Source organism: Corvus moneduloides, chromosome 29 (genome assembly GCF_009650955.1).
Source record: "Corvus moneduloides isolate bCorMon1 chromosome 29, bCorMon1.pri, whole genome shotgun sequence".
Classification (NCBI taxonomy): domain Eukaryota; kingdom Metazoa; phylum Chordata; class Aves; order Passeriformes; family Corvidae; genus Corvus; species Corvus moneduloides.
In genome coordinates, this window is record NC_045504.1 from 1,206,496 (window position 1) to 1,229,443 (window position 22,948).

Genomic DNA, 22,948 nt, shown 5'->3' on the forward strand with positions numbered 1-22,948 from the left:
TCGTACTCTAAGCCTTGGGCTTAAAAGCTATCGGTGACAGGTTGTGCTGGAGGGTTCCCAGTGGGAACTGGGCCCTGCACAGGTCACAGGGATCACCCAGTCCCACTCCTGGCCCAGCAATCCCACCCTGTGATCCTGGAGCTCTGGCAGCCTCGGGGCCGTGCCCATTCCCTGGGGAGCCTGGGCAGTGCCCAGCACCCTCTGGGGGAAGAACCTTTCCCTGATCTCCAACCCAAACCTCCCCTGGCCCAGCTCCAGCCGTTCCCTTGGATCCCAGGGATCGGATCTGCCCCTCAGGAGGGATCAGCTGGGCAGGATCTGCTGGCCCCAGGCTCCAGAATGCAGGAAAGGAGAGGGAGCACCTGGGAAGCCCACGGGAAGAAGGAGCAGGGGGCACTGGAGCAGCCAGGTCATTCCCAGGCACTCCCACCGATGTTTTATGGGGCCGTGGGTTCAGTTTCCGTCCCAGAGATTGGCAGGGCCAGGCTGTGCCAGGCCTGGGGCATTTCCCAGTGGTGGCCGAGTCCTTCAGGAAGCAGGTCCAGGGAAGAAAAAAGAAACAGGAGCCAGGAAACCACTCAGGAAGGGGAACCAGGAACTCCTGAGCTCGTGGGGCCTGCGGGACAGGGCCGCTCGCACCCACCCAGCCTCTGCCGGGGCAGCGATGGGATGGGTTTTATCTGTTTTCCACCAAAAAGAGAGGAAAAAAACCTTCCTGGATGGAGCGATTCTCACCAGGGGTGGGAAGGCCGAGCTGGTTGAGCTCCTCTGCAGAGGTTTGGCGGCACCTGGGACTGACTGAGGTGCTCGGAGCAAGAATTAATCCTCCCCTTTTCCAGGATGATTTTGAAAGAACCCATTTTCCTGAAATTTCGGACACAGGTGGTTTGCGGTGCTGTAGGAACACCCCAAATCCACGTTCTCTGGAATTTCCACAGGGCTGCCAGGATGAGATGGAGTCAGTGGGGCTGGTGGGGTCGCTGCTCTGCTCCCAGGGCTCCTGGGCCAGTGGAGCAGCTGGGCTGGGAGTGCTGGGACACCCCCGGGTGTGCCCTGGGCACCCTCTGGGACCCTCCAGAGCATCCCAGCACCACCAGCCGGAGCAGCTGAGCCCTGGTCATGGGCGGGAGTGAGGACAAACCCTTCCTGGGGGTCATTCCTGGTGCTGACAAGGGCTGGGCACACCAGGGGGTGGCACAGCTGGGGTAGGACACAGATGTCCCCAGGGAGACAGGTCTGGCACTGCCAGGCACTGCCAGCGACGTCCGGAAGGGCTCTGGGATGTCCTGTCCGTAGCAGCCTTGGGAATCACCGAGAGCAGAGCCACTGAGTTCATCCCAGTTAATCCCAAAGCTGGGAGAGCTGCGGGTGTTCCCCTGGAGAAGGGAAAGCTCCAGGGAGAGCTCAGAGCCCCTTGCAGGGCCTAAAGGGGCTCCAGGAGGGCTGGAGAGGGACTGGGGACAAGGGATGGGGGGACAGGACACGGGGAATGGCTTCCCACTGCCAGAGGGCAGGGCTGGATGGGATATTGGGAGGTAACTCCTCCCTGTGAGAGTGGGCAGGCCCTGGCACAGGGTGCCCAGAGCAGCTGTGGCTGCCCCTGGATCCCTGGCAGTGCCCAAGGCCAGGCTGGATGGGGCTTGGAGCAGCCTGGGACAGTGGGAGGTGTCCCTGCCATGGCAGGGGTGGGATGGGATGGGCTTCAGGTCCATTCCAGCCCAACCCATTCTGGGACTGGGGGATTCCAAAGAGCTCCAAATCCCTCAGCAAACGGAGCTCAGGCAGGCCCTGAATCCTCAGCCCCCACCAAAGAATAGAAATCAGCTCAGGCCACACCAGGTGTTGCTCCTGTTTGGTTCAGTCCCATCCCAGCTCCAGCAGCGTCACCCCCGAGTCCCCACGGACACCCAGGGGCACCTCAGGGTGGGGAGGGACCCCAGGATTCACCACCTGCAACCCCCAAATCCCCACAGAGCTCCGGGTTCTGCAGGAGATCCAAGGCTCCACGCTCCTGCTGTAGAATCTCAGCGAGGCAAATCCCTCCTGCAATGCAAAATGCAGGAGCCTTCCCCGCCCTGCTCGGATCCGCGGGGTTTGCACAGAGAGAAAAACCGGGAATGAAACTTCTCCCTGTAGGAGAAACCTGGGAGAGGCAGCTCCTGCAGGTGTGGTGTGGTGTCAGAACAGGAATCCCAACACAAGGCAGGATCCAAACAAAAATCCAGGATCCGAACACAGATCAAGGATCCAACACAGATCAAGGATCCAACACGAATCAAGGATCCAAACACCAGTCAAAGATCCAAAACCAAATCCAGGATCCAAACACAAATCCAGGGAAGGGAAGGGAAGGGAAGGGAAGGGAAGGGAAGGGAAGGGAAGGGAAGGGAAGGGAAGGGAAGGGAAGGGAAGGGAAGGGAAGGGAAGGGAAGGGAAGGGAAGGGAAGGGAAGGGAAGGGAAGGGAAGGGAAGGGAAGGGAAGGGAAGGGAAGGGAAGGGAAGGGAAGGGAAGGGAAGGGAAGGGAAGGGAAGGGAAGGGAAGGGAAGGGAAGGGAAGGGAAGGGAAGGGAAGGGAAGGGAAGGGAAGGGAAGGGAAGGGAAGGGAAGGGAAGGGAAGGGAAGGGAAGGGAAGGGAAGGGAAGGGAAGGGAAGGGAAGGGAAGGGAAGGGAAGGGAAGGGAAGGGAAGGGAAGGGAAGGGAAGGGAAGGGAAGGGAAGGGAAGGGAAGGGAAGGGAAGGGAAGGGAAGGGAAGGGAAGGGAAGGGAAGGGAAGGGAAGGGAAGGGAAGGGAAGGGAAGGGAAGGGAAGGGAAGGGAAGGGAAGGGAAGGGAAGGGAAGGGAAGGGAAGGGAAGGGAAGGGAAGGGAAGGGAAGGGAAGGGAAGAGAAGAGAAGAGAAGAGAAGAGAAGAGAAGAGAAGAGAAGAGAAGAGAAGAGAAGAGAAGAGAAGAGAAGAGAAGAGAAGAGAAGAGAAGAGAAGAGAAGAGAAGAGAAGAGAAGAGAAGAGAAGAGAAGAGAAGAGAAGAGAAGAGAAGCTTTGAGGAAAACTTTACTGCACCTTCCAGTACCTAAAGGGGCTCCAAGGCAGCTGAGAGGGACAGGACGAGGGGGAATGGATTCAAACTGACAAGGAGTAGGTTCAGGTTGGATTCGGGGATGGAATTCCTCCCTGTGAGGGTGGGGAGGCCCTGGCACAGCTGTGGCTGCCCCTGGATCCCTGGCAGTGCCCACCTGGAGCCCCCTGCTCTGTGGAAGGCGTCCCTGCCCGGGGGGTTCTCACTGCTGCATCAGCAAAGTCTCTGGGATTTAAATTCCCTCTGTTTGGCAGCAGCCCTCAGCCCCGGCCAGGAGAAGGAGCAGAGTTCCACCCTGAGGGGGTTTCACATCAGCTTTGCTGGGTTTTTATCCACCCAGCGGTTTTTTGCCTCGCACCAGCTGGAGCAGCTCCCCCTGGAAGGTTTTTCCAGCCAGCCCGCAGCTCCCTGATGTGTCTGTAAGGAGCCCCACGGATGTGTAATTTAGGATGTGTTTAATCTCGCTGCCTCTGGAATAAAAACATTCAAACGTTTCGCTTGGTCTGGGCCTTTTTTTTTTTTTTAAATATCCTCATTTTTGTTGTCTCCTGGGCTGCCCGCGTGGCTGAGCCAGGCTGGGATGAGGATGGGGAAGAACCGATGGGACCTTTGCTGGGCTGAGGCTGCGTCTCCCCGGGAGTCCCTTTTTCCCTGCTCCGAGTCCTTTCTCCACGCCATTTCTTCGCCTCCAGCCCGTGATGGATGGGGCACAGACTTAATGAGGTCGCGTTTTCCCACCGGTTCCATTCGGAGCCGCTCAGCGCTCGGCTCGGAGCGGGAGATTGACTTAAAGGCTCGTTAAGAGTCCGTGATGCAGAGGAGAATTCTGCCCTGTTCTCATCCTTGTCCATGTTTGTTAGCGAGCAGCTCCGGGGGAAGGTGGAGCCCGGAGCTCCTTTCTTGGGGTTGAGGCCGATTTGGTGCCCCTGGACGAGGCTGGGACGCTCTGACATCCACGCAGGGTCCTGCACGAGGGGAAACCCTCACCAGGGAGGGGTCAGCGCTGGGAAATTCCAGCCACTGCTGCTCTGCTGGGGCAGGGATGCTGTGGGGACAGCGAGGATGAGAGGAGGGAGATCCTTCCCCACACGGGAGGAGCTGGGCTCGGGCTCCATCCTGCTGGACCTGAGAGGGAAAACTCTCCTTGGGATGCAATTCCCAAGCTGGATGAGGATGCCAGGAGCCAGAATGGAGCTGAGCTGGCGATGGCACAGAGAGGCCCCCCCAGACCTTCGGGACTGAGCTGGGAGTTCCCTGCTGGAACCCCAAGGGCTTTTCTGTGGCTCCCTGGGAAAGCACTGAGGAAAATCCTCTCCCTGCGGGTGCTGGGGTGCCTGGATCTGTGCTGGGCCACCCCAGGCTCACCTGACGGTCACCTGGAACCCGCGGTGCTGCCCCAGGAGTTTCACCTTTGCTGGTCACCCCACGGCTCCCCCGACTCTGCTGGGCCCAAATCTCTGCTCCTCTGTGGGCACATCCTGGCCTCATCCCTGATTCCACGGCACAAACGCACCGGGATCCAGCAGCTCCTGACCCTCGGAGCTGGCAGCAGCCTCGGGTCCTCCCACTCCAGGCCTCGACATCCAGTGGCACAAATGCTGGCACCACACCCATTCCCGGTGGAAAACCGCAGGATTTTGTGCCTTCGGAGCAGTTTCCCTCCCTGGCTGCTCTGGGGTTGTTCCTTTCCTCCAGCAGAACCCCTCGGATTCGCCGGCAGTCCCAGCAGGGCTCTTCCCTCGTTAATGTTGCCGATTCAGTTCCAGAGAGTCCAACGTAAATAGTCCGGGAGACTTTCCCTCTTCCCACCATTTCCACAGCCCAGACTGGGAATTTCGGGATGTTTGTGCTCGGGGATGGACTGCAGGGACCAAAGCTGGGGACAGATGTGGCACTGACACATCCCCAGGGCCCCCCAGCAGCCCTGCCTGGCCCTGTTGGGGTGTCCTGCCCACTCTGCCACCCCCAGCTGCCACAAAAGGGGCAGGAAAAGCCTCTGGGATGTCCTGGATGAGTCTGATCCTCCAAAGTCTGGGATCTGGGGTCTGGGAGGTGGGATCTGGGGTCTGGGATGTGGGATCTGGGATCTGGGGTCTGAGATCTGAGATGTGGGATGTGGGATCTGGGATTCGGGGCCTGGGGTCTGGAATGTGGGATGTGGGATCTGGATCTGGGATCTGGGATCACAGCCTCTGGCCGGGGGATTTCGGGCTGGGGGCTCCTTCCCTCCCCCCCCCATCTGCTGCTCCCTCTCTGTTCCCATTCCCCCTGTCCCTCCTGGCTCCTCTCCTCTTCCCTCTCCCCCTCATTGCTCCTTCATCCTCCCTCAGCCCCTCCATTTGCCCTCTCCGTGCTCCCCGCCAGGCCTGGCTGTCTCGGGGCAGGAGAGAGGGCACCGCTGCCCCTGGCAGGGGACAACAAAAGACTCTCAATCCATGGGAGCTCTGACAGCAGCAGCCGGACACTGCCAGGAGAGGGGATGGGGATGGGGACAGGGATGGGGACAGGATGGGGACAGGATGGGGACAGGGATGGGGACAGGATGGGGACAGGGATGGGGACAGGGATGGGGATGGGGACAGGGATGGGGACGGGATGGGGACAGGGATGGTGACAGGGATGGGGATGGGGATGGGGACAGGGATGGGGACAGGATGGGGACAGGGATGGGGATGGGGACAGGGATGGGGACAGGATGGGGATGGGGATGGGGACAGGATGGGGATGGGGACAGGCACGGGTTGAGCTCAGCCTGGCAGAGGCCTCCCCTTCCCGCTGCTTTTAGGCTGCAGGATTTGATAATTTGGCAAAACCCCTCATTCCCGACGGGCTGGGGGGGTTCCCAGGGAGCAGAGCGGGGTCAGTGTCCCGGAGCCGCTGCGGCCTCGCCTCGTGTCCTGCTGCTCCTGCTCCTGTCCCTCCCTGTCCCAACCCACCCTGGCTGCCCTCGGGATGGAGCTGGTGGCACCTGCAGCCCCTCACTGGGGCAGGGGAGGCCCTCAGGGCCCCGTGTCCCGGCACAGGTGCCCCGGAGCCCGGGCACAGCCCAGGTGAGATTCCAGCTTGTCCCGAAAGCCGGCTGGGGCTGGAATCCTGGCACGGCAGGGCTGATTCCAGGGAATCTGTGTCCTGCACCGCCTGGAGCCCAGAGCAGGAGTGGGGAGCGGGGCAGCACCTGCTTGAGGAGGGGATGGAGCAGCACGGGAAACTCATCCCAGCATTTCCTGATCCCAGAGGAGATTCCACCGGGAAGAAACACCACTGAAACCCCAGATCCCACATCCCACATCCCAGATGCCAGACCCCAGATCCCCGACCCCAGACCCCAGATCCCAGATCCCAGACCCCAGATCCCAGACCCCTTATCCCAGACCCCTTATCCCAGACCCCAGACCCCAGATCCCCGACCCCAGATCCCACATCCCAGACCCCAGATCCCACCTCCCAGACCCCAGATCCCAGACTTTGGAGGATCAGACTCATCCAGGACATCCCAGAGGCTTTTCCTGCCCCTTTTGTGGCAGCTGGGGGTGGCAGAGTGGGCAGGACACCCCAACAGGGCCAGGCAGGGCTGCTGGGGGGCCCTGGGGATGTGTCAGTGCCACATCTGTCCCCAGCTTTGGTCCCTGCAGTCCATCCCCGAGCACAAACATCCCGAAATTCCCAGTCTGGGCTGTGGAAATGGTGGGAAGAGGGAAAGTCTCCCGGACTATTTACGTTGGACTCTCTGGAATAACGAGGGGGAGCTTTGGGTCCCGGCTCAGCTGCCCCAAGCTTCGGTCCCTCCTTGGGTGCTGCCACCCCACAAAGGGCTGGGGGGTGTCAGGGCTGTCCCAGCCCCGCTTCCACCGGGAATCCCAGAGCCAGGCAGGGAATGGGGAGGCTGGAGGAGCGTGGGGAGCCAGCAGGGATGCGATCCTGGACAGGCTCTGCACCTGCCGGGAGAGCAGCCAGGCCTTTCAGGAGCTCTGCTGTCCTATCCCACCTCTCTCCAGTTTTCCCAAGCATTTCCTCCTCATTCCAAACCCCCGTGCCAGAGTTACAGCCCTGCATGGACCCGTCGTGGTCGGCACTGGGGCAGCTCCGAGGGAAACTCTTCCTCAGCTCCCAGGGGTCCTCCCAGAGCAGGATTCCTGCCCCGGGTCCCTGGGAGCTCCCCACACTCCTCCAGCCTCCCCATTCCCTTCCTGGCTCCCAGATTCCTGCTCTGGGAGGACCCCCGGGAGCTGAGGAAGAGTTTCCCTCGGAGCTGCCCCAGTGCCGACCACGACGGGTCCATGCAGGGCTGTAACTCTGGCATGGGGGTTTGGAATGAGGAGGAAATGCTTGGGAAAACTGGAGAGAGGTGGGATAGGACAGCAGAGCTCCTGAAAGGCCTGGCTGCTCTCCCGGCAGGTGCAGAGCCTGTCCGGCATCCAGAGCAGGGCAGGGAGAAGCTTTTCCCAGCACAGCTCCAGCGGCTCAGCCAGGGGCAGCTGGAACAGCTCCGGGGGTGGAGAGGGATTTGTGTCCAGCCTCACCAGCTGCCCCGTGCCCAGCACCCCCTTCCAGCAGGAATATCCCGGGATCTTGGTGCCTGGAGGCCTTGTTCCCTGCCAGGGAGAGGCAAAAACTCTCTGTGCACTCAGGGAACGGAGCAAACGTGGGGAGGCTGTGGCTGTGGGAGGGACATTCCCGGGATTCTCCCTCCTCTTGGCCTTGGAGCCTGCCCAGGGACCCTCCCTCTCCTGCCTGTGCTTTTCTCCTGTCCCACTACCCCAGGGAACAGCCCCAGGATGGAGCCCCAGACACCCCAAGCTCCTTCACTGTTTCATCTCCCATCACTTCCACCCCGTAATTCCTGCAGGGAGCTCCCCGGAACGGCTCCGTCTGCAATTCCATGTGAATTCCACTTCATTATCGCCACTGATGGAGCATCAGCTGCTCCTCACTTGTGGGAATAACTCCAGAAAGAAGCGTCCTCCTCAGCGAGGAAGCAAATCTGCTGCTCCAGCTCTTTGAGCAGGAGAAACAGGAGCACGCCAGGACATCGGAGAGTGCGAGAATTTCACCCTCCTTCAATCCCTTCCCCGTTTTCCAACGGGCTCGGGAGTTTCGGGGGGTGCCAGGGTGTAACTGAGATCCCTGACCTGCGGCTCGGGGAATTCCCAAGGCCAGGATGGAACCTTGCAGGTTTAATGGCCCTTGCTGCTTTTCTCCTCTGTGAATGTGCCCAGCTGCTTCTGGCCTCCTCTCAGGCTGGCACAGCCTGGCTGTCCTCAGCTGACCCCGCTGCCAAGGCAGCTCTTTCCTCCTGGCTGTTCGCAAAACCAGGAAATCCTGGGAAGCCGAAGCTCTGTCTCTCCTCAGCCAGCCCGGATTGCGGGGCTGGATTGGGCTTTGATGGGAAAAGGGATCCCGAGGGATGGGAGGCAGCCCTGGGTGAGGGAAGGGGAGGAAATGCCGCTGGTTTAACAGTGGGGCGATGCTGGGGGAGCACCCAGCTTGAGTTGGGGGAAAGCTGTAGGTCGAGGGAAGGGACTTCCACGTGTGAGCAGAGAACCAACCCGGGCAGCTGCTCACGGTGACACTGAAGCCACGAGAGAACTGTTCCTTGTGGAGATGTCTCCGTAGCATGAGCAAGAGAGACTCCTCTCCCTAAGTGAACTGGGAAAAAGATTATTACAGAGGTGGTAACCTGACTGAACATCTCAAGGGTTGTCTTTTTACGTTGTCAGTGGGAGAAGGGAGGAAGGTGGGGGGAGGAGAAGTGTTCTGAAGGCTTAGTCTGACTTTTTTCCTTTCTCTTAGGTCTGGTAATAAACTTCTTTATATTCTTTTAAGTTTTGTGCCTGCTTTGCTTTCTCCTAATTCTTATCTCACAGAAGGAAAATAAGTAAGTAATGGATATTTTGAACCAAACCACTACACTCGGTGTTTCTGCCTGGTTTACGAACTGAACTCGCTCCATAATGTGTGTCCTCAGAGGTGCCACTGCCCCGTCCCCATCCTGTGTCCCACGGGGTCATCCAGCCCTGCTCCGGACCCCTCAGGCTTCCCTGCGTCCTGCTCAGGCCTCACATCCCCGGAATGTTGGGCGCTGACTGGGGAACGGGCACGTTCCTGAGGCTGCCGGAGCGCCGGGGTTTGGGCACCGTTCCTGGGGTGGGAATTTTGGGGCTGGGCAGGGCCAGGAGTTGGGCTGGATGACCCAGCTCAGGATATTCTCGAATTCTGAGATGTCTCATCCCAAGCTCTGGCTCGGCTCCAGCCTCACTGCTCCTCCCTGGGAGGCTGGGCTGAGCCTGAGGAGAAAGTGGCACCCAGGCGGGACAATTCCTCCCCTTCCCAGCCCCTGCCCACCGTGTCTCCAGCCCTGCAAGCAGCTGGCACCAGGGGGACAAGCAGGTGGCACCAGAGGGGATGAGGGGGTGGCAGCAGGAGGGACGAGCAGGTGGCACCCAGGGGACGAGCAGGTGGCACCAGGAGGGACGAGCAGGTGGCACCAGGGGGGATGAGGATGTGGCACCCAGGGGACGAGCAGGTGGCACCAGGAGGGACGAGCAGTGGCACCAGGAGGGACGAGCAGTGGCACCCGGGGGACAAGCAGGTGGCACCAGGAGGGATGAGCAGTGGCACCAGGGGGGGATCAGCAGGTGGCACCAGGAGGGACGAGCAGGTGGCTCCAGGGGGGATGAGCAGGTGGCTCCAGGGGGGACCAACCCTTTGCTCCATGCCAGGGGCTGCCACCCCACCATGTCCCCGCTGTCCTTTTGCTCTCACACCAGGAAATCCCACAGAAGGTGGGACTGTCCCCATCCCCTGTGGGATGTCCTTCCAGGGGGACAAGGAGGTGACACCTGGGCAGTGTCTCCAGGGAGGGCGGGGATTCCTCTCAGTCCCAGGGCAGCTCAGGGCTCCAGGGGACACCTTTGTCCCCTGCATTTACGGGCTGGGGACCACACGAAAGGGACGAATCCATCCCACAGCTCCTGATCCCATCCTCGTGTGGTGCCTGGAGGAGGAGGAGGAGGAGGAGGTGTCACACCCAAGCTCAGCACAGGAGCAGCTGGAGGAGGCTCGGGATTGCTCTGAGGGGGTTCAGGATCACTCTGGAGGAACCTCAGGATTGCTCTGGAGAAGGTTCAGGATTGCTCTGAAGCTCAGAAACCCCCTGGGCACACCCGGGGGGGCAGGGGCAGCCCCCCACGTCCACTTAACCTGTGCCACTCGTGGGTGTCCCCCTTTCCAGCTCTTTAATTGGTGCAATTATCCCGGAAAGCCCGGGATCTGTGGGAATTCTGTGAGCATGACATTCCCTGCAGAGGGGTTGGGCAGAGTCCCGAGCCAGGGGCTCACCCTGACCCCCAGCCCTGCCCTGTTCCAGTTCCCTGTTCCAGCCCTTTTTCCTGCTCCCACTCCTGATCCTGGTGCTATCCCCATCCCCGGATCACTCCATTCCCATCCCTGGATCACTCCATTCCCATCCCAGCTGTCCCCAAGCCCTGGCCTGGCCTGGGAGGGGTGGAGGGGACAGTGGCCACGCTGAGGGGGTCAGGGCTCATCAGAGTGGGGTCCCCAGGGGCTCCTCACACTCCCCAGGTCTCCTCCTGTCACCCCTAGGTCAGGGAATCACGGTGGGAATCACAGGATGGAAATTCCTTGGGAATCACAGGATGGAAATTCAGGCTCTCTGGCGCTGCTCCCACGGCTTCCACCGAGGCTGGAATTTCCTGGAGCAGAGCAAGGAGGGAAAATGATCCCAGCTCCGGAGCTCGGGTGGCTCAGGAGGGACAGACCCCGGCCAGGCCATCATTCCATGGCTGGGAAGGAGCTGTGGATGGAGGGGAATTCTCAGGGGTGTGCAGCCAGGCCGGGCTGGGCCCTCCCCGAGATCCTGGGACCAGCCTGGCAGATCCCAACAGGTCACCAGGGGCTCCTGGCTCTGCCGGGAATGGCCAGGAAATGTTTCCAAGGCGTGGGAGCAGCACGAGGCCGGGCACGAGGAGTGATTCCCTGGATTTGGCAATCCTGGCTGCTTTCTGCTCCCCCCGATCTCCAAGGGGAGTCAGCCCCCACAGCCCCTGGGATCTGCTGACTTCCCTGGAATGCCCCGTTCTGCTGCAAGCGCTGATTCCCAAACATTCGCACGGCAGGAAATCTTTAACTCCCAACTCCCCCACTTTCGTGGCACCCCCTGCCCCGGGAATCCTCCATTCCCTTAATTCCTTCCTTCCGTAGGGAAGGAATTCCTCCCTGGGAGGGTGGGCAGGCCCAGGCACAGGGTGCCCAGAGCAGCTGTGGCTGCCCCTGGATCCCTGGCAGTGCCCAAGGCCAGGCTGGACACTGGGGCTGGGAGCAGCCTGGGACAGTGGGAGGTGTCCCTGCCCATGGCAGGGGTGGGAATGGATGATCCTTAAGGTCCTTCCACCCTGAACCATTCCGGGATTCTAAGATTCCATGACTCATTCCCAAATTGCTCAATTTAATGCTTTTAAGGCACTTCACTTCCCCTTGGCTCAGGATCTCCCCTTGGGCCTTAACTCCTTCCACATTCTCCCTGTCTCAGGCCGCCCATTCCCATTCCCTGGACTCCCCCAGATGTGAGGATCCCTTACAATGCTCCCCATTCCCAGTTCTGCCCCTTCCCCGCCATCCCCACACTCAGATTCCACATCCCTGGAATCTTTTCAGGCTCCGAGAGGGGCTCATCCATCAGCTGGAGCCTTGGCAGCATTCCTGGCACTGTCAGTTCCTGGGAACAAACAGCTGCAGAGGCACCGTCCCCTTCCCAGAACTGGGGAGGAGCGCTCGTGGCTCCAGCCCACGGAATGGGGATGGCCGGAGCCGGAACGCTGGGATGTGTCCGGGGTGTGTCCGGGATGTGTCCGGGGTGTGTCCAGGGTGTGTCCAGGGTGTGTCCGGGGTGTGTCCGGGGTGTGTCCGGGATGTGTCCGGGATGTGTCCGGGGTGTGTCCGGGATGTGTCCGGGGTGTGTCCGGGGTGTGTCCGGGATGTGTCCAGGGTGTGTCCGGGGTGTGTCCGGGGTGTGTCCGGGGTGTGTCCGGGGTGTGTCCAGGGTGTGTCTGGGATGTGGCTGGGATGTGTCCGGGGTGTGTCTGGGATGTGTCCGGGATGTGTCTGGGATGTGTCCGGGGTGTGGCTGGGATGTGTCTGGGATGTGTCCGGGGTGTGTCTGGGATGTGTCCGGGATGTGTCCGGGGTGTGTCCGGGGTGTGGCTGGGATGTGTCTGGGATGTGTCCGGGGTGTGTCCGGGATGTGTCTGGGATGTGTCCAGGGTGTGTCCAGGGTGTGTCCGGGGTGTGTCCGGGGTGTGTCCGGGGTGTGTCTGGGATGTGTCCGGGGTGTGGCTGGGATGTGTCCGGGGTGTGTCCAGGATATGTACGGGGTGTGGCTGGGATGTGTTCGGGGTGTGGCTGGGATATGTTCAGGGTGTAGCTGGGATGTGTCCAGGACGTGTCCGGGATGTGTCCAGGACGTGTCCAGGATGTGTCCGGGATGTGTCCGGGATGTGTCCAGGGTGTGTCCGGGGTGTGTCCGGGGTGTGTCCGGGGTGTGTCCGGGATATGGCTGGGATGAGTCTGGGATATGGCTGGGATATGGCCGGGGTGCGGCCAGGATGTGGCCAAGGTGTGTCCGGGGTGTGGCCGGGATGTGTCCGGGGTGTGGCCGGGGTGTGGCCAGGATGTGGCCGGGATGTCCGGGATGAGCCGGACCCTGCTGGCCTCCAGCAGCAGCTCCATGGAATGCCCCCTCCTGGAGCTGGCTGTGGGCTCCCAGCAGGACACCGGACATTGTCCGAGGGACACTCGAGGCCACACACAGGACGTGACCCCTGGTACCTCTCCCGGCTCTCGGCTCCATCCGGGGATCTCACGGAGTCCATGGAGCCACTCCCGTCCCGGGAGCTCACCTTGCTCTGTCCCCGCGCCTGGCACCGAGCCCTCCCTGGCCTGTCCAGCCGGGATGTCCCTGTGCTGGGAATTCAATGCATCCCGGGCTGTTTTCCAGCTGGATTTCAGCTGGAGTCACCCGGCCCCTGTCCAGGGATGTTCTCCTGCTGGATGTCACCCGGTGTCCCCCAGCCCCTGACCAGGGGGGTTCTCCAGTGTCCTGAGCAGGATCCCTGCCCAGCAGCTCCCGCTGCTCCGGCTCTCCCCATTCCCAATGCCCAGTGCAGGACCCAGCTGTGCCCCTTCCCAGCACAATCCCAAATCCTGGAGCTCCTGTTTTCCCCATTCCCAATGCCCAGTGCAGGATCCAGCTCTGCCCCTTCCCAGCACAATCCCAAATCCTGGAGCTCTCGTTTTCCCCACTCCCAACTCCCAGTGCAGGACCCAGCTGTGCCCCTTCCCACCCCAATCCCAGCACGATCCCAGATCCCGCAGCTCCAGCTGACAGCAAACCAAGGACCCCGTGCCTCCAGCATCCCAGACTGGGATTTCTCCCGGCAGGTGCTGGATCAGCCCTGCAGCCATACAGGGGTGAACATCCCATGGAATGATTCCAGCAGGAATTATCCCCACCCAAAGCCAGAGCAGCATCCACAGGAAGGGATCCGGGGGATGGCACATCCTGAGGGCTGCGGCAGCACCGCTCCTGTGGGATTCAGCAGAGGCAAGGAGCTGATCCCGAGGATTTCTGCCCTGGAATGGGAATCTGGGAGGAATGGCAGAGCTCAGGGAAGGCTGAGGAGAGGAGGAACCCTCGCTCCAAACCCGGCAGGGAAGCAAAACCACGGAGGGAGAAGCCCCGATTAATCCAGAGCACAAACTGGCACAGGAATAAATAAATAAATACGAACTGGCCAGGAGCACAGGCTGGAAATTAACAGGATTTTAACCACCAGAGCTCTGAAAACCCCGAGGCAGGCAGGAAACCCTCGCGATTCCAGGATGGATTTGCAGCATTCCTGGTTCACGGGAGGACAAGGACAGGAGTGGACGAGGACACGGCCAGGAATCCGTGAGCACAAACATTAAAAGCGGAGCGAGCAGGAGGAGCTGGAATTCTGATTTAATTGGCAGAACAGGCTCGTTGGGATAACTTCTGTCTGGAATGTTAATATCCAACTGGATTCTGTGTGGGAAGGGCAGGCAAGGAGGAGAAAGGAGCTTCTCAAGGGCAGAGGTGCCCGCTGAGCAGGGGACTGAGGGGGGAGGAGACACAGGGTGAGAATTAAAGAGGGAAAAATGGGTGTTGCTACAGCAGAGGCGCCAGGAGTTGGGCTGGGAAGAGCCGCTTGAACCATTTAATCCCAAAAAAACCCCCAGGATTCGGTGGGTTTTACCCCCTCAGAAGGGTTTTGATGGGGATCCTGGAAACCACTGATGGCTTGGCAGGTGCTGGGGCTGCCTGGGCGGGAAACAAAACCCCCAAAACCCCAAGAGGTAAAACGGACAAAAAACCCCCAAAGCTGAAATTCCCTGGATTTGAGAAGAAAATCAGCTCCGATTCCTTTGGATGGAAGATCACCGGGAGCTGAGGGTGGAATCAGACCCAGCCTGAGGGAACCACAGCTGCTCATTCTTCATCCCTGGCCTCCGTGATTCCCTCATGAGGGAAATTTCTCTTTTTTTGCTGCTCTGAGGATTTTTTTTTGAGCTTTCTCCGTTTTTTGGTCAAGTCTTTGTGTCCCTTCCTCACTTCTCTCATTGAGAATATCCAAGGAATATAGAAATGAACCCTTTTTAAACCTTCAGCCCAGCTCAGAGAATTCCTTGTACCGTCACCGCAAAGAGGAATCCTTCATCTTTAGGATCCTGGGAGCGAATTCCCTAAAAAATCCAGTGCGAAGAGGTGCAGGATGGGGTGATGGGATGCACTCCGAGTTTCATCCCTGGTATCCTTGCCTCAGGTCCGTGGTGGGATTCAGGTGCTGATGCAGCTCTTGGGCTTTCGGGTGTGTTAAATATGGAATGAAACAGGAAAAAAGGGATTTTGTGCCCTGGAGAGAGGAAATTGGGAGATTTGTGGGCATGGCAGAAGGTTTATCCAAGGCTCCAGGGCCAGCTCTTCTCCCAGCCGGCCCCAGGTGCTGAATCCCTCCCTCAGCACAAATTTAAAGACATTTAAGGTGATTTTTTAAAAAAATAATTGATCATCCAGGGCCTATCAGCCAGCCCGAGCCAATCCTGAAGGTTGGTCCCAGCAAGTTCCTCCTCCTGGCAGCTCCCAGAGGGCAGGACTCCGCTTCCTGCAGATCCCTGTCCCCTCCCTCCCATCCTTGCAGTGAGGTTTTGTCCAAAGTGACGAATTCGGGGCAGGGGATGCCGAGAACAGCAAAGAGCAGGAGCTGTTCCCAAGCTCTGGATGCAGCCCCAGGAGCTGGGAGCAGGCACAGGGATGCCTGGATGGCTTTATCTGGGATTATCCCAAAAAAACCTTCTCCAAGGAGGAACCTTGACACTGAATTCTCACTCAGAATCCCAGACTGGTTTGGGTTGGAAGAGACCTTAAAGCTGATCCAGCTCCAGCCCTTTTCCATGGGAAGGTTCCACTATCCCAGGATGCTCCGATCCCCGTCCAGCCTGGCCTGGGACACTCCCAGGGATGGAGAATCCATGGAAAAACCTGTGCCAGGGCCTTCCCACACTCCCAGGGAAGGGTGGGAATGTGCTGAGCCCTCCCAGCTCCAGCCCAGAGCTCCACACCTCCTTCCCTGTGCCCAGGGAAGCCAAATTCCCATTCCAACCCTGGCCCCATCCATCAGGCCTTGCAGGGACCACGGAATTTCCTTCAGAGCTGTCAGGGAAGGGTTTTTTCCCTGTTTTTATGAATCTGAATCTCCACCCTGCCCCAGCCCCTGTCGGGAAGCAGCAGCTGAAGCTCCCAGGGCTCTGCAGGAGCCCCTCAGGTGAATTCTCCCCCCTCCATGGCCTGAGCCTGGGGGGTTCCCGATCCCTCTTTGCCTTTTCCATGAGCTCAGCACAGCTGGAATTTCTCTGCTGGGTCTTTCCTCAAATCCATCTGCTCCAGATCTCCTTCCTGTCCTAGCAGAGCCTCCAGAGCTGGCACTGAACGCTCGTCAGCTTTCCCTGAGTCCACTTCTCCCTGTAAATCCACGTTTATCCCGTTTGTCCGGGCAGGAATTATTCGTGGTTCCCGATTTTCCTGCTCTGCCCGATGCACTCAAACCCTTCAGGGGTCTGGAGCCAATGATTCCATTTACCAGTCGGTTAAACAGCATTCCCACTGCTCTGATTCCTGGGATCCACATCAGGGCACGGAGAGGGGCCAATCCAGGAGCAAATCCCTGCAGAGCTTCCCGGGAAAGGCCGGGAGGATCCCTGAGGATGCGGGAGGCGAGAAGGGTCTGCAGCCGAATCCACGCCCGAGGCAGGCCTGGGGTTTGCTGGATCCTGAGTGATCCACGAGAGCCCGAGGCTGTCAGGATTCCCAAATCCCTGATTCCAAGGTGGGAAAACCATGGCAGGGGCTGAGCGGAGCCACGAGGCCCGAGGGAAACAGAGGCAGCAGGGCCGAGGTGGGAGCACGTCCCTGTCCCGCCTCTGGAGAGGGCTGGAAAACCCCTCAGCCCCCACGGGATCCACGTGGGATCCAAGCCCCGTTTCCTCCCCCTCAAAAGCTGCCACGGAATCGCTGCGGGTTCCCTCCAGGCTGATCCAGTGACCCAGATTTCCCGGGAAATCTCAGTCTCCGGGAGGAGATCACACCTCGTGTCACAGGCGAGGAGGAACAAACCCAGGGGTGGAAATGGGACTCCCTGAGAGGAAGTCTTGGGAAGAATCCTATCCTGACCGAAATTCCGCGCAGAATTCCCGGTCCAGCTCGGGATGCGGCCGAGGAAGATCCATGAGTGGAGTTGAGGGAGCGAGAATGGAGCTGGGAGCTCCAGCAGGTGGGAGAAGAGCTCATTCCGTGCGAGTATCTGGAAGATTTAGGTAATTCCTGGCCTGCCAAGACAGGGAATAGCTGGGAATTCACAGAACGTGGGCTTTTCCAGCTCGTTATCCCGATGGAATGATGAATGTGGCAGATGAGGATAAATTGGTAATTAAGGGATGACAGAACGTGAGTCCCACAGGAGCACGAGACCAGAGTGGGAAAATCACCGTCAATCCCATGGAATGGGCTGGAATTTCCTTGGCTCCCAGGCCTCCCCCCACCCTGAAAATGTGGATTTCCAAAACTCCTGCACCCCCCAGGGCTGGTGGGGAACAGGGAAAACAAGAACAACCCTAAATCCCATCTCTCCATGGAGATCCCCGGTGCCAGCACCCCCATCCCAGATTCTGGGCCTTTTTTGCACCTAGAACTGCACTTTGAACCTCTAGAACGGCAGATTTTGGCATAAAAAACCTGAGATTTTTACCTCTAGGGCAGCATTTTGAACCTCAGGAACTGAATTTCCTCCTCTTACCTCTAGAACAGAATTTCCAAACATCTAGAATGTAATATTTAACCTCTAAAATGTCATTTTCACACCTAGAGCTGCATTATTTTACCTCTAGAGCTGCATTTTACACCTTGCATGGCATTTTTTGACCTCTGTAACTGCATTTTTTACACCTAGAACTGCAGGTTTTGACCTCCAGAACTGCATTTTTTGCACCCAGAACTGTGGTTCTTTAACCTCTAAAGCTGCAGGAATTTTTTTAACCTCAAGAACTGCATTTTAAAACTTCCAGAATGGCATTTTTAGGCTCCAGAACGGCATTTTCACACCTAGAACTGCATTTTTGACCTCTGCGACTGCCTTTTTTAACCTCTAGGACTGAAGTTCACACCTAGAACTGCATTTTTGACCTCTGCATTTTTAACCCCCAGAATGACATTTTTAACCTCTAGCGCTGCATTTTTCACACCCAGAACTGTGGTTCTTTCACCTCTAGAACCGCATGATTTTTTAACCTCCAAACCTGCATTTTTAAACTCCCAGAATGGCATTTCTCAACCTCGGGAATGCCCAAGGATGCGCCGACGGAGAGACCGCTCCTCTCCCGGGGTCCCGCACCCCTGGAAAGTGGAAACGAGGTGTAAAATCTGATTTAGAGCGAATTCCCGGGAAGAACAACGGAGATCCCGGCAGAGACGGAGAGGGAGAAACGCCGGAGGCTCCGGGGCTGGAGCTGGGAATCAGCGCGGGCTGGAAAAGCCGCGCTGGGAGTGGGAGCTGCTCCTGCCCTGCCACGGAGACCTTTCCCCCCGGGGAACGGCCAGGGATGGAAAACAAGCGCCAAAACCCCGGGATACGGCAGCGGGAGGCGTTTTCCCGGGATTTTTTGCAGCGGGAGGAGTTTTCCCGGGATTTTTTGCAGCGGGAGGAGTTCCCAGCCCCTCTTCCCCCTCCCCGAGCTGCTGGGGAGGGGCAGCGACTCCGCATCAAAGAGCAGCAAAATCCACGAGAGAAGCGCTGCTCCCGCCGCGATTCCCGCTCTCCGCACGCTCCGGCGGCTCCCAGCCTCGCTCCAAGTAATTCCCAGGTTATTCCAGCCACATCCCATTCTCCCGGCACCGGGAGAGGAGCATTCCCACCCCAAGAGCGCCGGGAAAAGGCTTTTCCTGCCTGGCAGCCGCTGCACTCACGGGGGGAGCTGCAGGTGATGCTCCGGCAGCCAGGACGGGCTGGGCGAAGCCATCCAAGGATGAATCCAAGGAAAGGAGCCAAGTGTGGGAGTTGGAAAAGCTCCCGCTCCGACACACGCTCCCACATGTTTGCTGCCGACCTGGCTGGGTTCAGGCAGGGACAGCATTTCAGGGAATTTTTGAGTGAGGTAATCCTCGCCGTGCTGGGTCCTGGAGGAGCAGGACACGGATCCTGCTCGCGGGGAACGGGGAAGGGTTTTGGACACACCGAGCAGCTCATCCCAAAAAGCAGCACGGAAAGGATTTTATCCTCATGGAATCATGGAATATCCTCAGCTGGAAGAGACCCACGAGGGCTGAGTGCAACCCCTGGCCCTGCTCAGCCCCAAAATTCCCACCCTGGGCATCCCTGGCAGCGCTGTCCAAACGCTCCTGGAGCTCTGGCAGCCTCGGGGCCGTGCCCATTCCCTGGGGAGCCTGGGCAGTGCCCAGCACCCTCTGGAGGAAGAACCTTTCCCTGACATCCAGCCTAAACCTCCCCTGGCCCAGCTCCAGCCGTTCCTAGAGTCCTGTCCTGGTCACAGCTCATCCTGAAGAAGCTCCAGGTCACTTCCCCAGATGAGTTTATCACCAAAAAAATGCAGTTTTAAAATCAACTTTCTCCAGAAGTGAGACTCCAGAGTTTTAATCGCTGATAAATATTTTGGTTCCAGCCTTCCAGCTGTGCTGTTCTTACGAGAAAACAACGTTTGTCCTCAGCTCAGGGTCAGGGAAGAGCTCAGGGCAAAGCCCAGGATCCCAAACACGCCTGGCTTTGCTCCGAAGGTGCTGAGTGGCCCCAGGATGGGAATATTGGGAGTTTGTGGAATCAGGGATGTTGGAGATGTCCCATCAGATTCTCCTGAAGGATTTCTGTGGTTTTCTGGTGCTTTTTTGGCCTTGTATTTCCTCGGCCTCCTCCAGCAGTAAGTTCCCCACTTTCCCTTGGAATCCCAGAATCTTGGAATCCCAGACTGGTTTGGGATGGAAGGACCTTAAAGCTCCTCCATTCCCACTCCCTGCCATGGGCAGGGACACCTCCCACTATCCCAGGCTGCTCCAAACCCCGTCCAACCCGGCCTTGGACACTTCCAGGGATCCAGGGGCAGCCACAGCTTCTCTGGGAATTCCATCCCGGCCCCTCCCCACCCTCACAGGGAAGGATTCCCTTCCCACATCCCATCTAACCCTACTCTCACTTCCCGCTGCCTGAGGATCACTTCCTTTTCTCATCCTCGAATTTCTCTCCTCCTGAATTTGAGCGCACACCGTTCTGGTCCTGTAGGATTTGGGGAAATCTATGGAATTCCGTGGAATTTTGGGGGAACGGCAGCTCTGCTTCACCCCCTCGCGGTGTCAGGAGCCTCAGCCCCATCCCCCCCCGCTCCCTCCTTCTCCTCCCGCTGGAATCTGAGTCCTTTGGGCTCCTCGGGCAGCTGCTCCAGCCCCTCGCTGCTCCCAGGAAGAGCCTGGATGGGGACGGACAGGGGGAATTTTCCACGTGAAGGAGCAGATCCCACAATTGGGGTGAGACACGGGAGTCGTTAATTACTGGAGAGGCAAATTATTTCCGGGCTGGCAGCCCTGGAAGCACAAAGGCAGCTGGGCTGGGAGCGGTCCGAGCCTCCCCCGCGGCAGACCGGGATTTGCAGCCTCCTAAACCCGGCTCAGGACTCCACGCTTAACGGGGTCGTTTTTGCTCCTTTTAAAGCCCGATTTCCCATCCCAAATTCCTGCCCCCAAAGAAACCCCCCTCCCCCCGCTTTGCGTTGGGATTTCACAGGAGTTACCCGTGGCCAGAGCTGAGTCCTGGGAAAATGGGAGTGGAGAGGAGGGAGGAGAAAGGGAGAGGGAAAAGGGGAGAGAGGAGAGAAGGGATGAGAGGGGAGAGGAGAAGGAGAGAGGAGAGAAGAGAAGGAATGAGAGATGAGGGAGGAGAGGGGAGAAGGAAAGGGAAGGAAAGGGAAGGAAAGGGAAGGAAAGGGAAGGAAAGGGAAGGAAAGGGAAGGAAAGGGAAGGAAAGGGAAGGAAAGGGAAGGAAAGGGAAGGAAAGGGAAGGAAAGGGAAGGAAAGGGAAGGAAAGGGAAGGAAAGGGAAGGAAAGGGAAGAGGGATGAGAGAGGAGAGGAAAAAGAGCAGAAAAGAGGAAAACAGAGAACAGAGAAAAGGAGAGGATGAGAGAAGAGAGAAGGGAAAGGGGAAGAATGAGAGAGGGAAGAGAGGAGAGAGAGAAGAGAGGGTTTCCATTCCAAGAAATGCCTTCTCTGCCAACAGCCGGGCACTTATCCCCCGTGGGAGAGCAATTCCTGACAGCCAAGGATGGGATCAACCCAAGGCCATAGGGGCAGAACCACCCCGATCCCACAGATTTCGGGACGGCTGTGGGTGCCTGCTGGGCCTGCACTCACGGCAGGGGGAGAAATCTGGGAGCCCAGCAAGAGGTCCTGGTGCATTCCTGGATCCCGGAGCTCCAAAGGATCCAGCTCATCCCCCAGCACAGCCCCTGCTCCCAGCTTCAGTCCCATCCTTTAGGAATGAGGGTCTCGAACGGCCCCAGGGGAGCCCCTGCAGCACCCCAAAGGTTTCTCTGCACTGATGGTCTGGAGCCTCTGCCTTGCCTGGCTCTGCTTCCCTTGGGCTCCAGCTGGGATTGCTCCGTGTTCCACCCTGGCACTGAACTGCGGGTGGAAATCAGATCATTTTGGGGCCTTTTTGGCACCTTCTCTCCAAAGCAGATTTTCCAGCTTCTAAACGCCATCCCTGGAAGTGTCCAAGGCCAGGCTGGACGGGGTTTGGAGCAGCCTGGGATAGTGGGAGGTGTCCCTGTCCACGGGGATGAGCTTTGAGGTCCTTTTCAACCCAAACCATTCTGTGATTCCAAATTGTACTTGTGGCTATTTCCTCTGAGGTTCCCAAACGGACTTTTAGGAGTGGGAGCACCACAGCTGGAGGCATCCAAGACAATCCCTCTCCCTGCTCTCATCCCAGGTTTCCTTGCAGAAATCCCTCAGCCGCCAGCTCAGGCCTGTTCTTTGCACTTCAGCATCCTGAACTTTCTTCTCCCAAAGGATAATTCTCCTCCCCGGAAAGGGGAGCGCAGTTTTCCTGATGTTTCCTTTTTCAAAATCCTGAAAATTTTTCCAAGTTTCCTGGAATTCTGCCTTTTCCCGGAGTGAAAGAAACACCCAGCCCAGCCCAGGTGACCCCACAGAGCTTGGTGGTTGCCACCACTTCCTTTTCTCCCGATTTGCTGTTTTTCCTCCATTGGATGCACAATTGCCTCCACCCCAACCCCGACCGTTGCTAATTAGAGTCTCAATTACAGGCCAGTGCTAATTAGAGAACGAAGCAGGAGCTGCTGTGCTGGGGCAGAGCAGGAGTTTCCTTCCCACTATGATCACGGGGAAAGAAACATCCAGGAATGGTGGGAACGAGGCAGGAATGTGGGACGCCTCTCCCAGCACCTTCCCAGTGCCTCCAGCCGGGGATTTCCCATGTCCTTGCACCCCCCAGCTCATTTTTCCAGCCTCTCCCGGTGCCTGCAGCTCTCCCCACTCAGGGCTGCCTGTTCCCTCCCACCTCATTCCTGACCTCCCCACTTTCCAGCGTTTTTCTTCTCATCCTGGTGCTGCTCCTCTTCCCGGCAGCCTTTGGAGCAGGACGCTGCTGGAAGCGTTTTGGGAATCCCAGCACAGCCCATTCCAGGAATTCCTCCTCCCTGCCCCATCCGAGCACTCGACCACCTCTTCCTCCAGGAATCCTGGACAGCCTTTTGGCTTTTCCCACCTTTCTGGGGGATTAGGGAGCACACAGAGCTCTGCCAGGTCTTTTCTGGTGGATAATTCCATGGTTTTCCACCCTCCAGCAGCATTTCTAACTGAGCAGCCTCATTCCTGCCTTTCCTAAGGAGTCTGGAGCCCAAAACCAGCCCCGAGGATTTATCACCACCCATTCCATGCCCCTGGATCCAGAATTTTTGCTCCAGGCTCCTCAGATTGGAGCATCTCCTCAGACTGGAGCATCTCCTCGGATGAAGGTTGATTCCAGCCTGGCAAACTCCGTGTTTGCTTCCACAACGAACAGCACTGCAAAGAATCCCTTCCATGGCTCATCTTCCCTGCTTGCTCCGTGGATGTTCCCAGCGCTGCCTCCAGCCCACTTTGGCTGCTTTTCCCACGTATTCCAGGAAAATCCACTCCCTCCCTCAGCTCTCGCTCCGGTTCCTTCCGTGGCGGCGCTTGCCAGCAGCTCGGTGGCACGCTCCTGGGCCAGGGACGCAGCAGCATTGT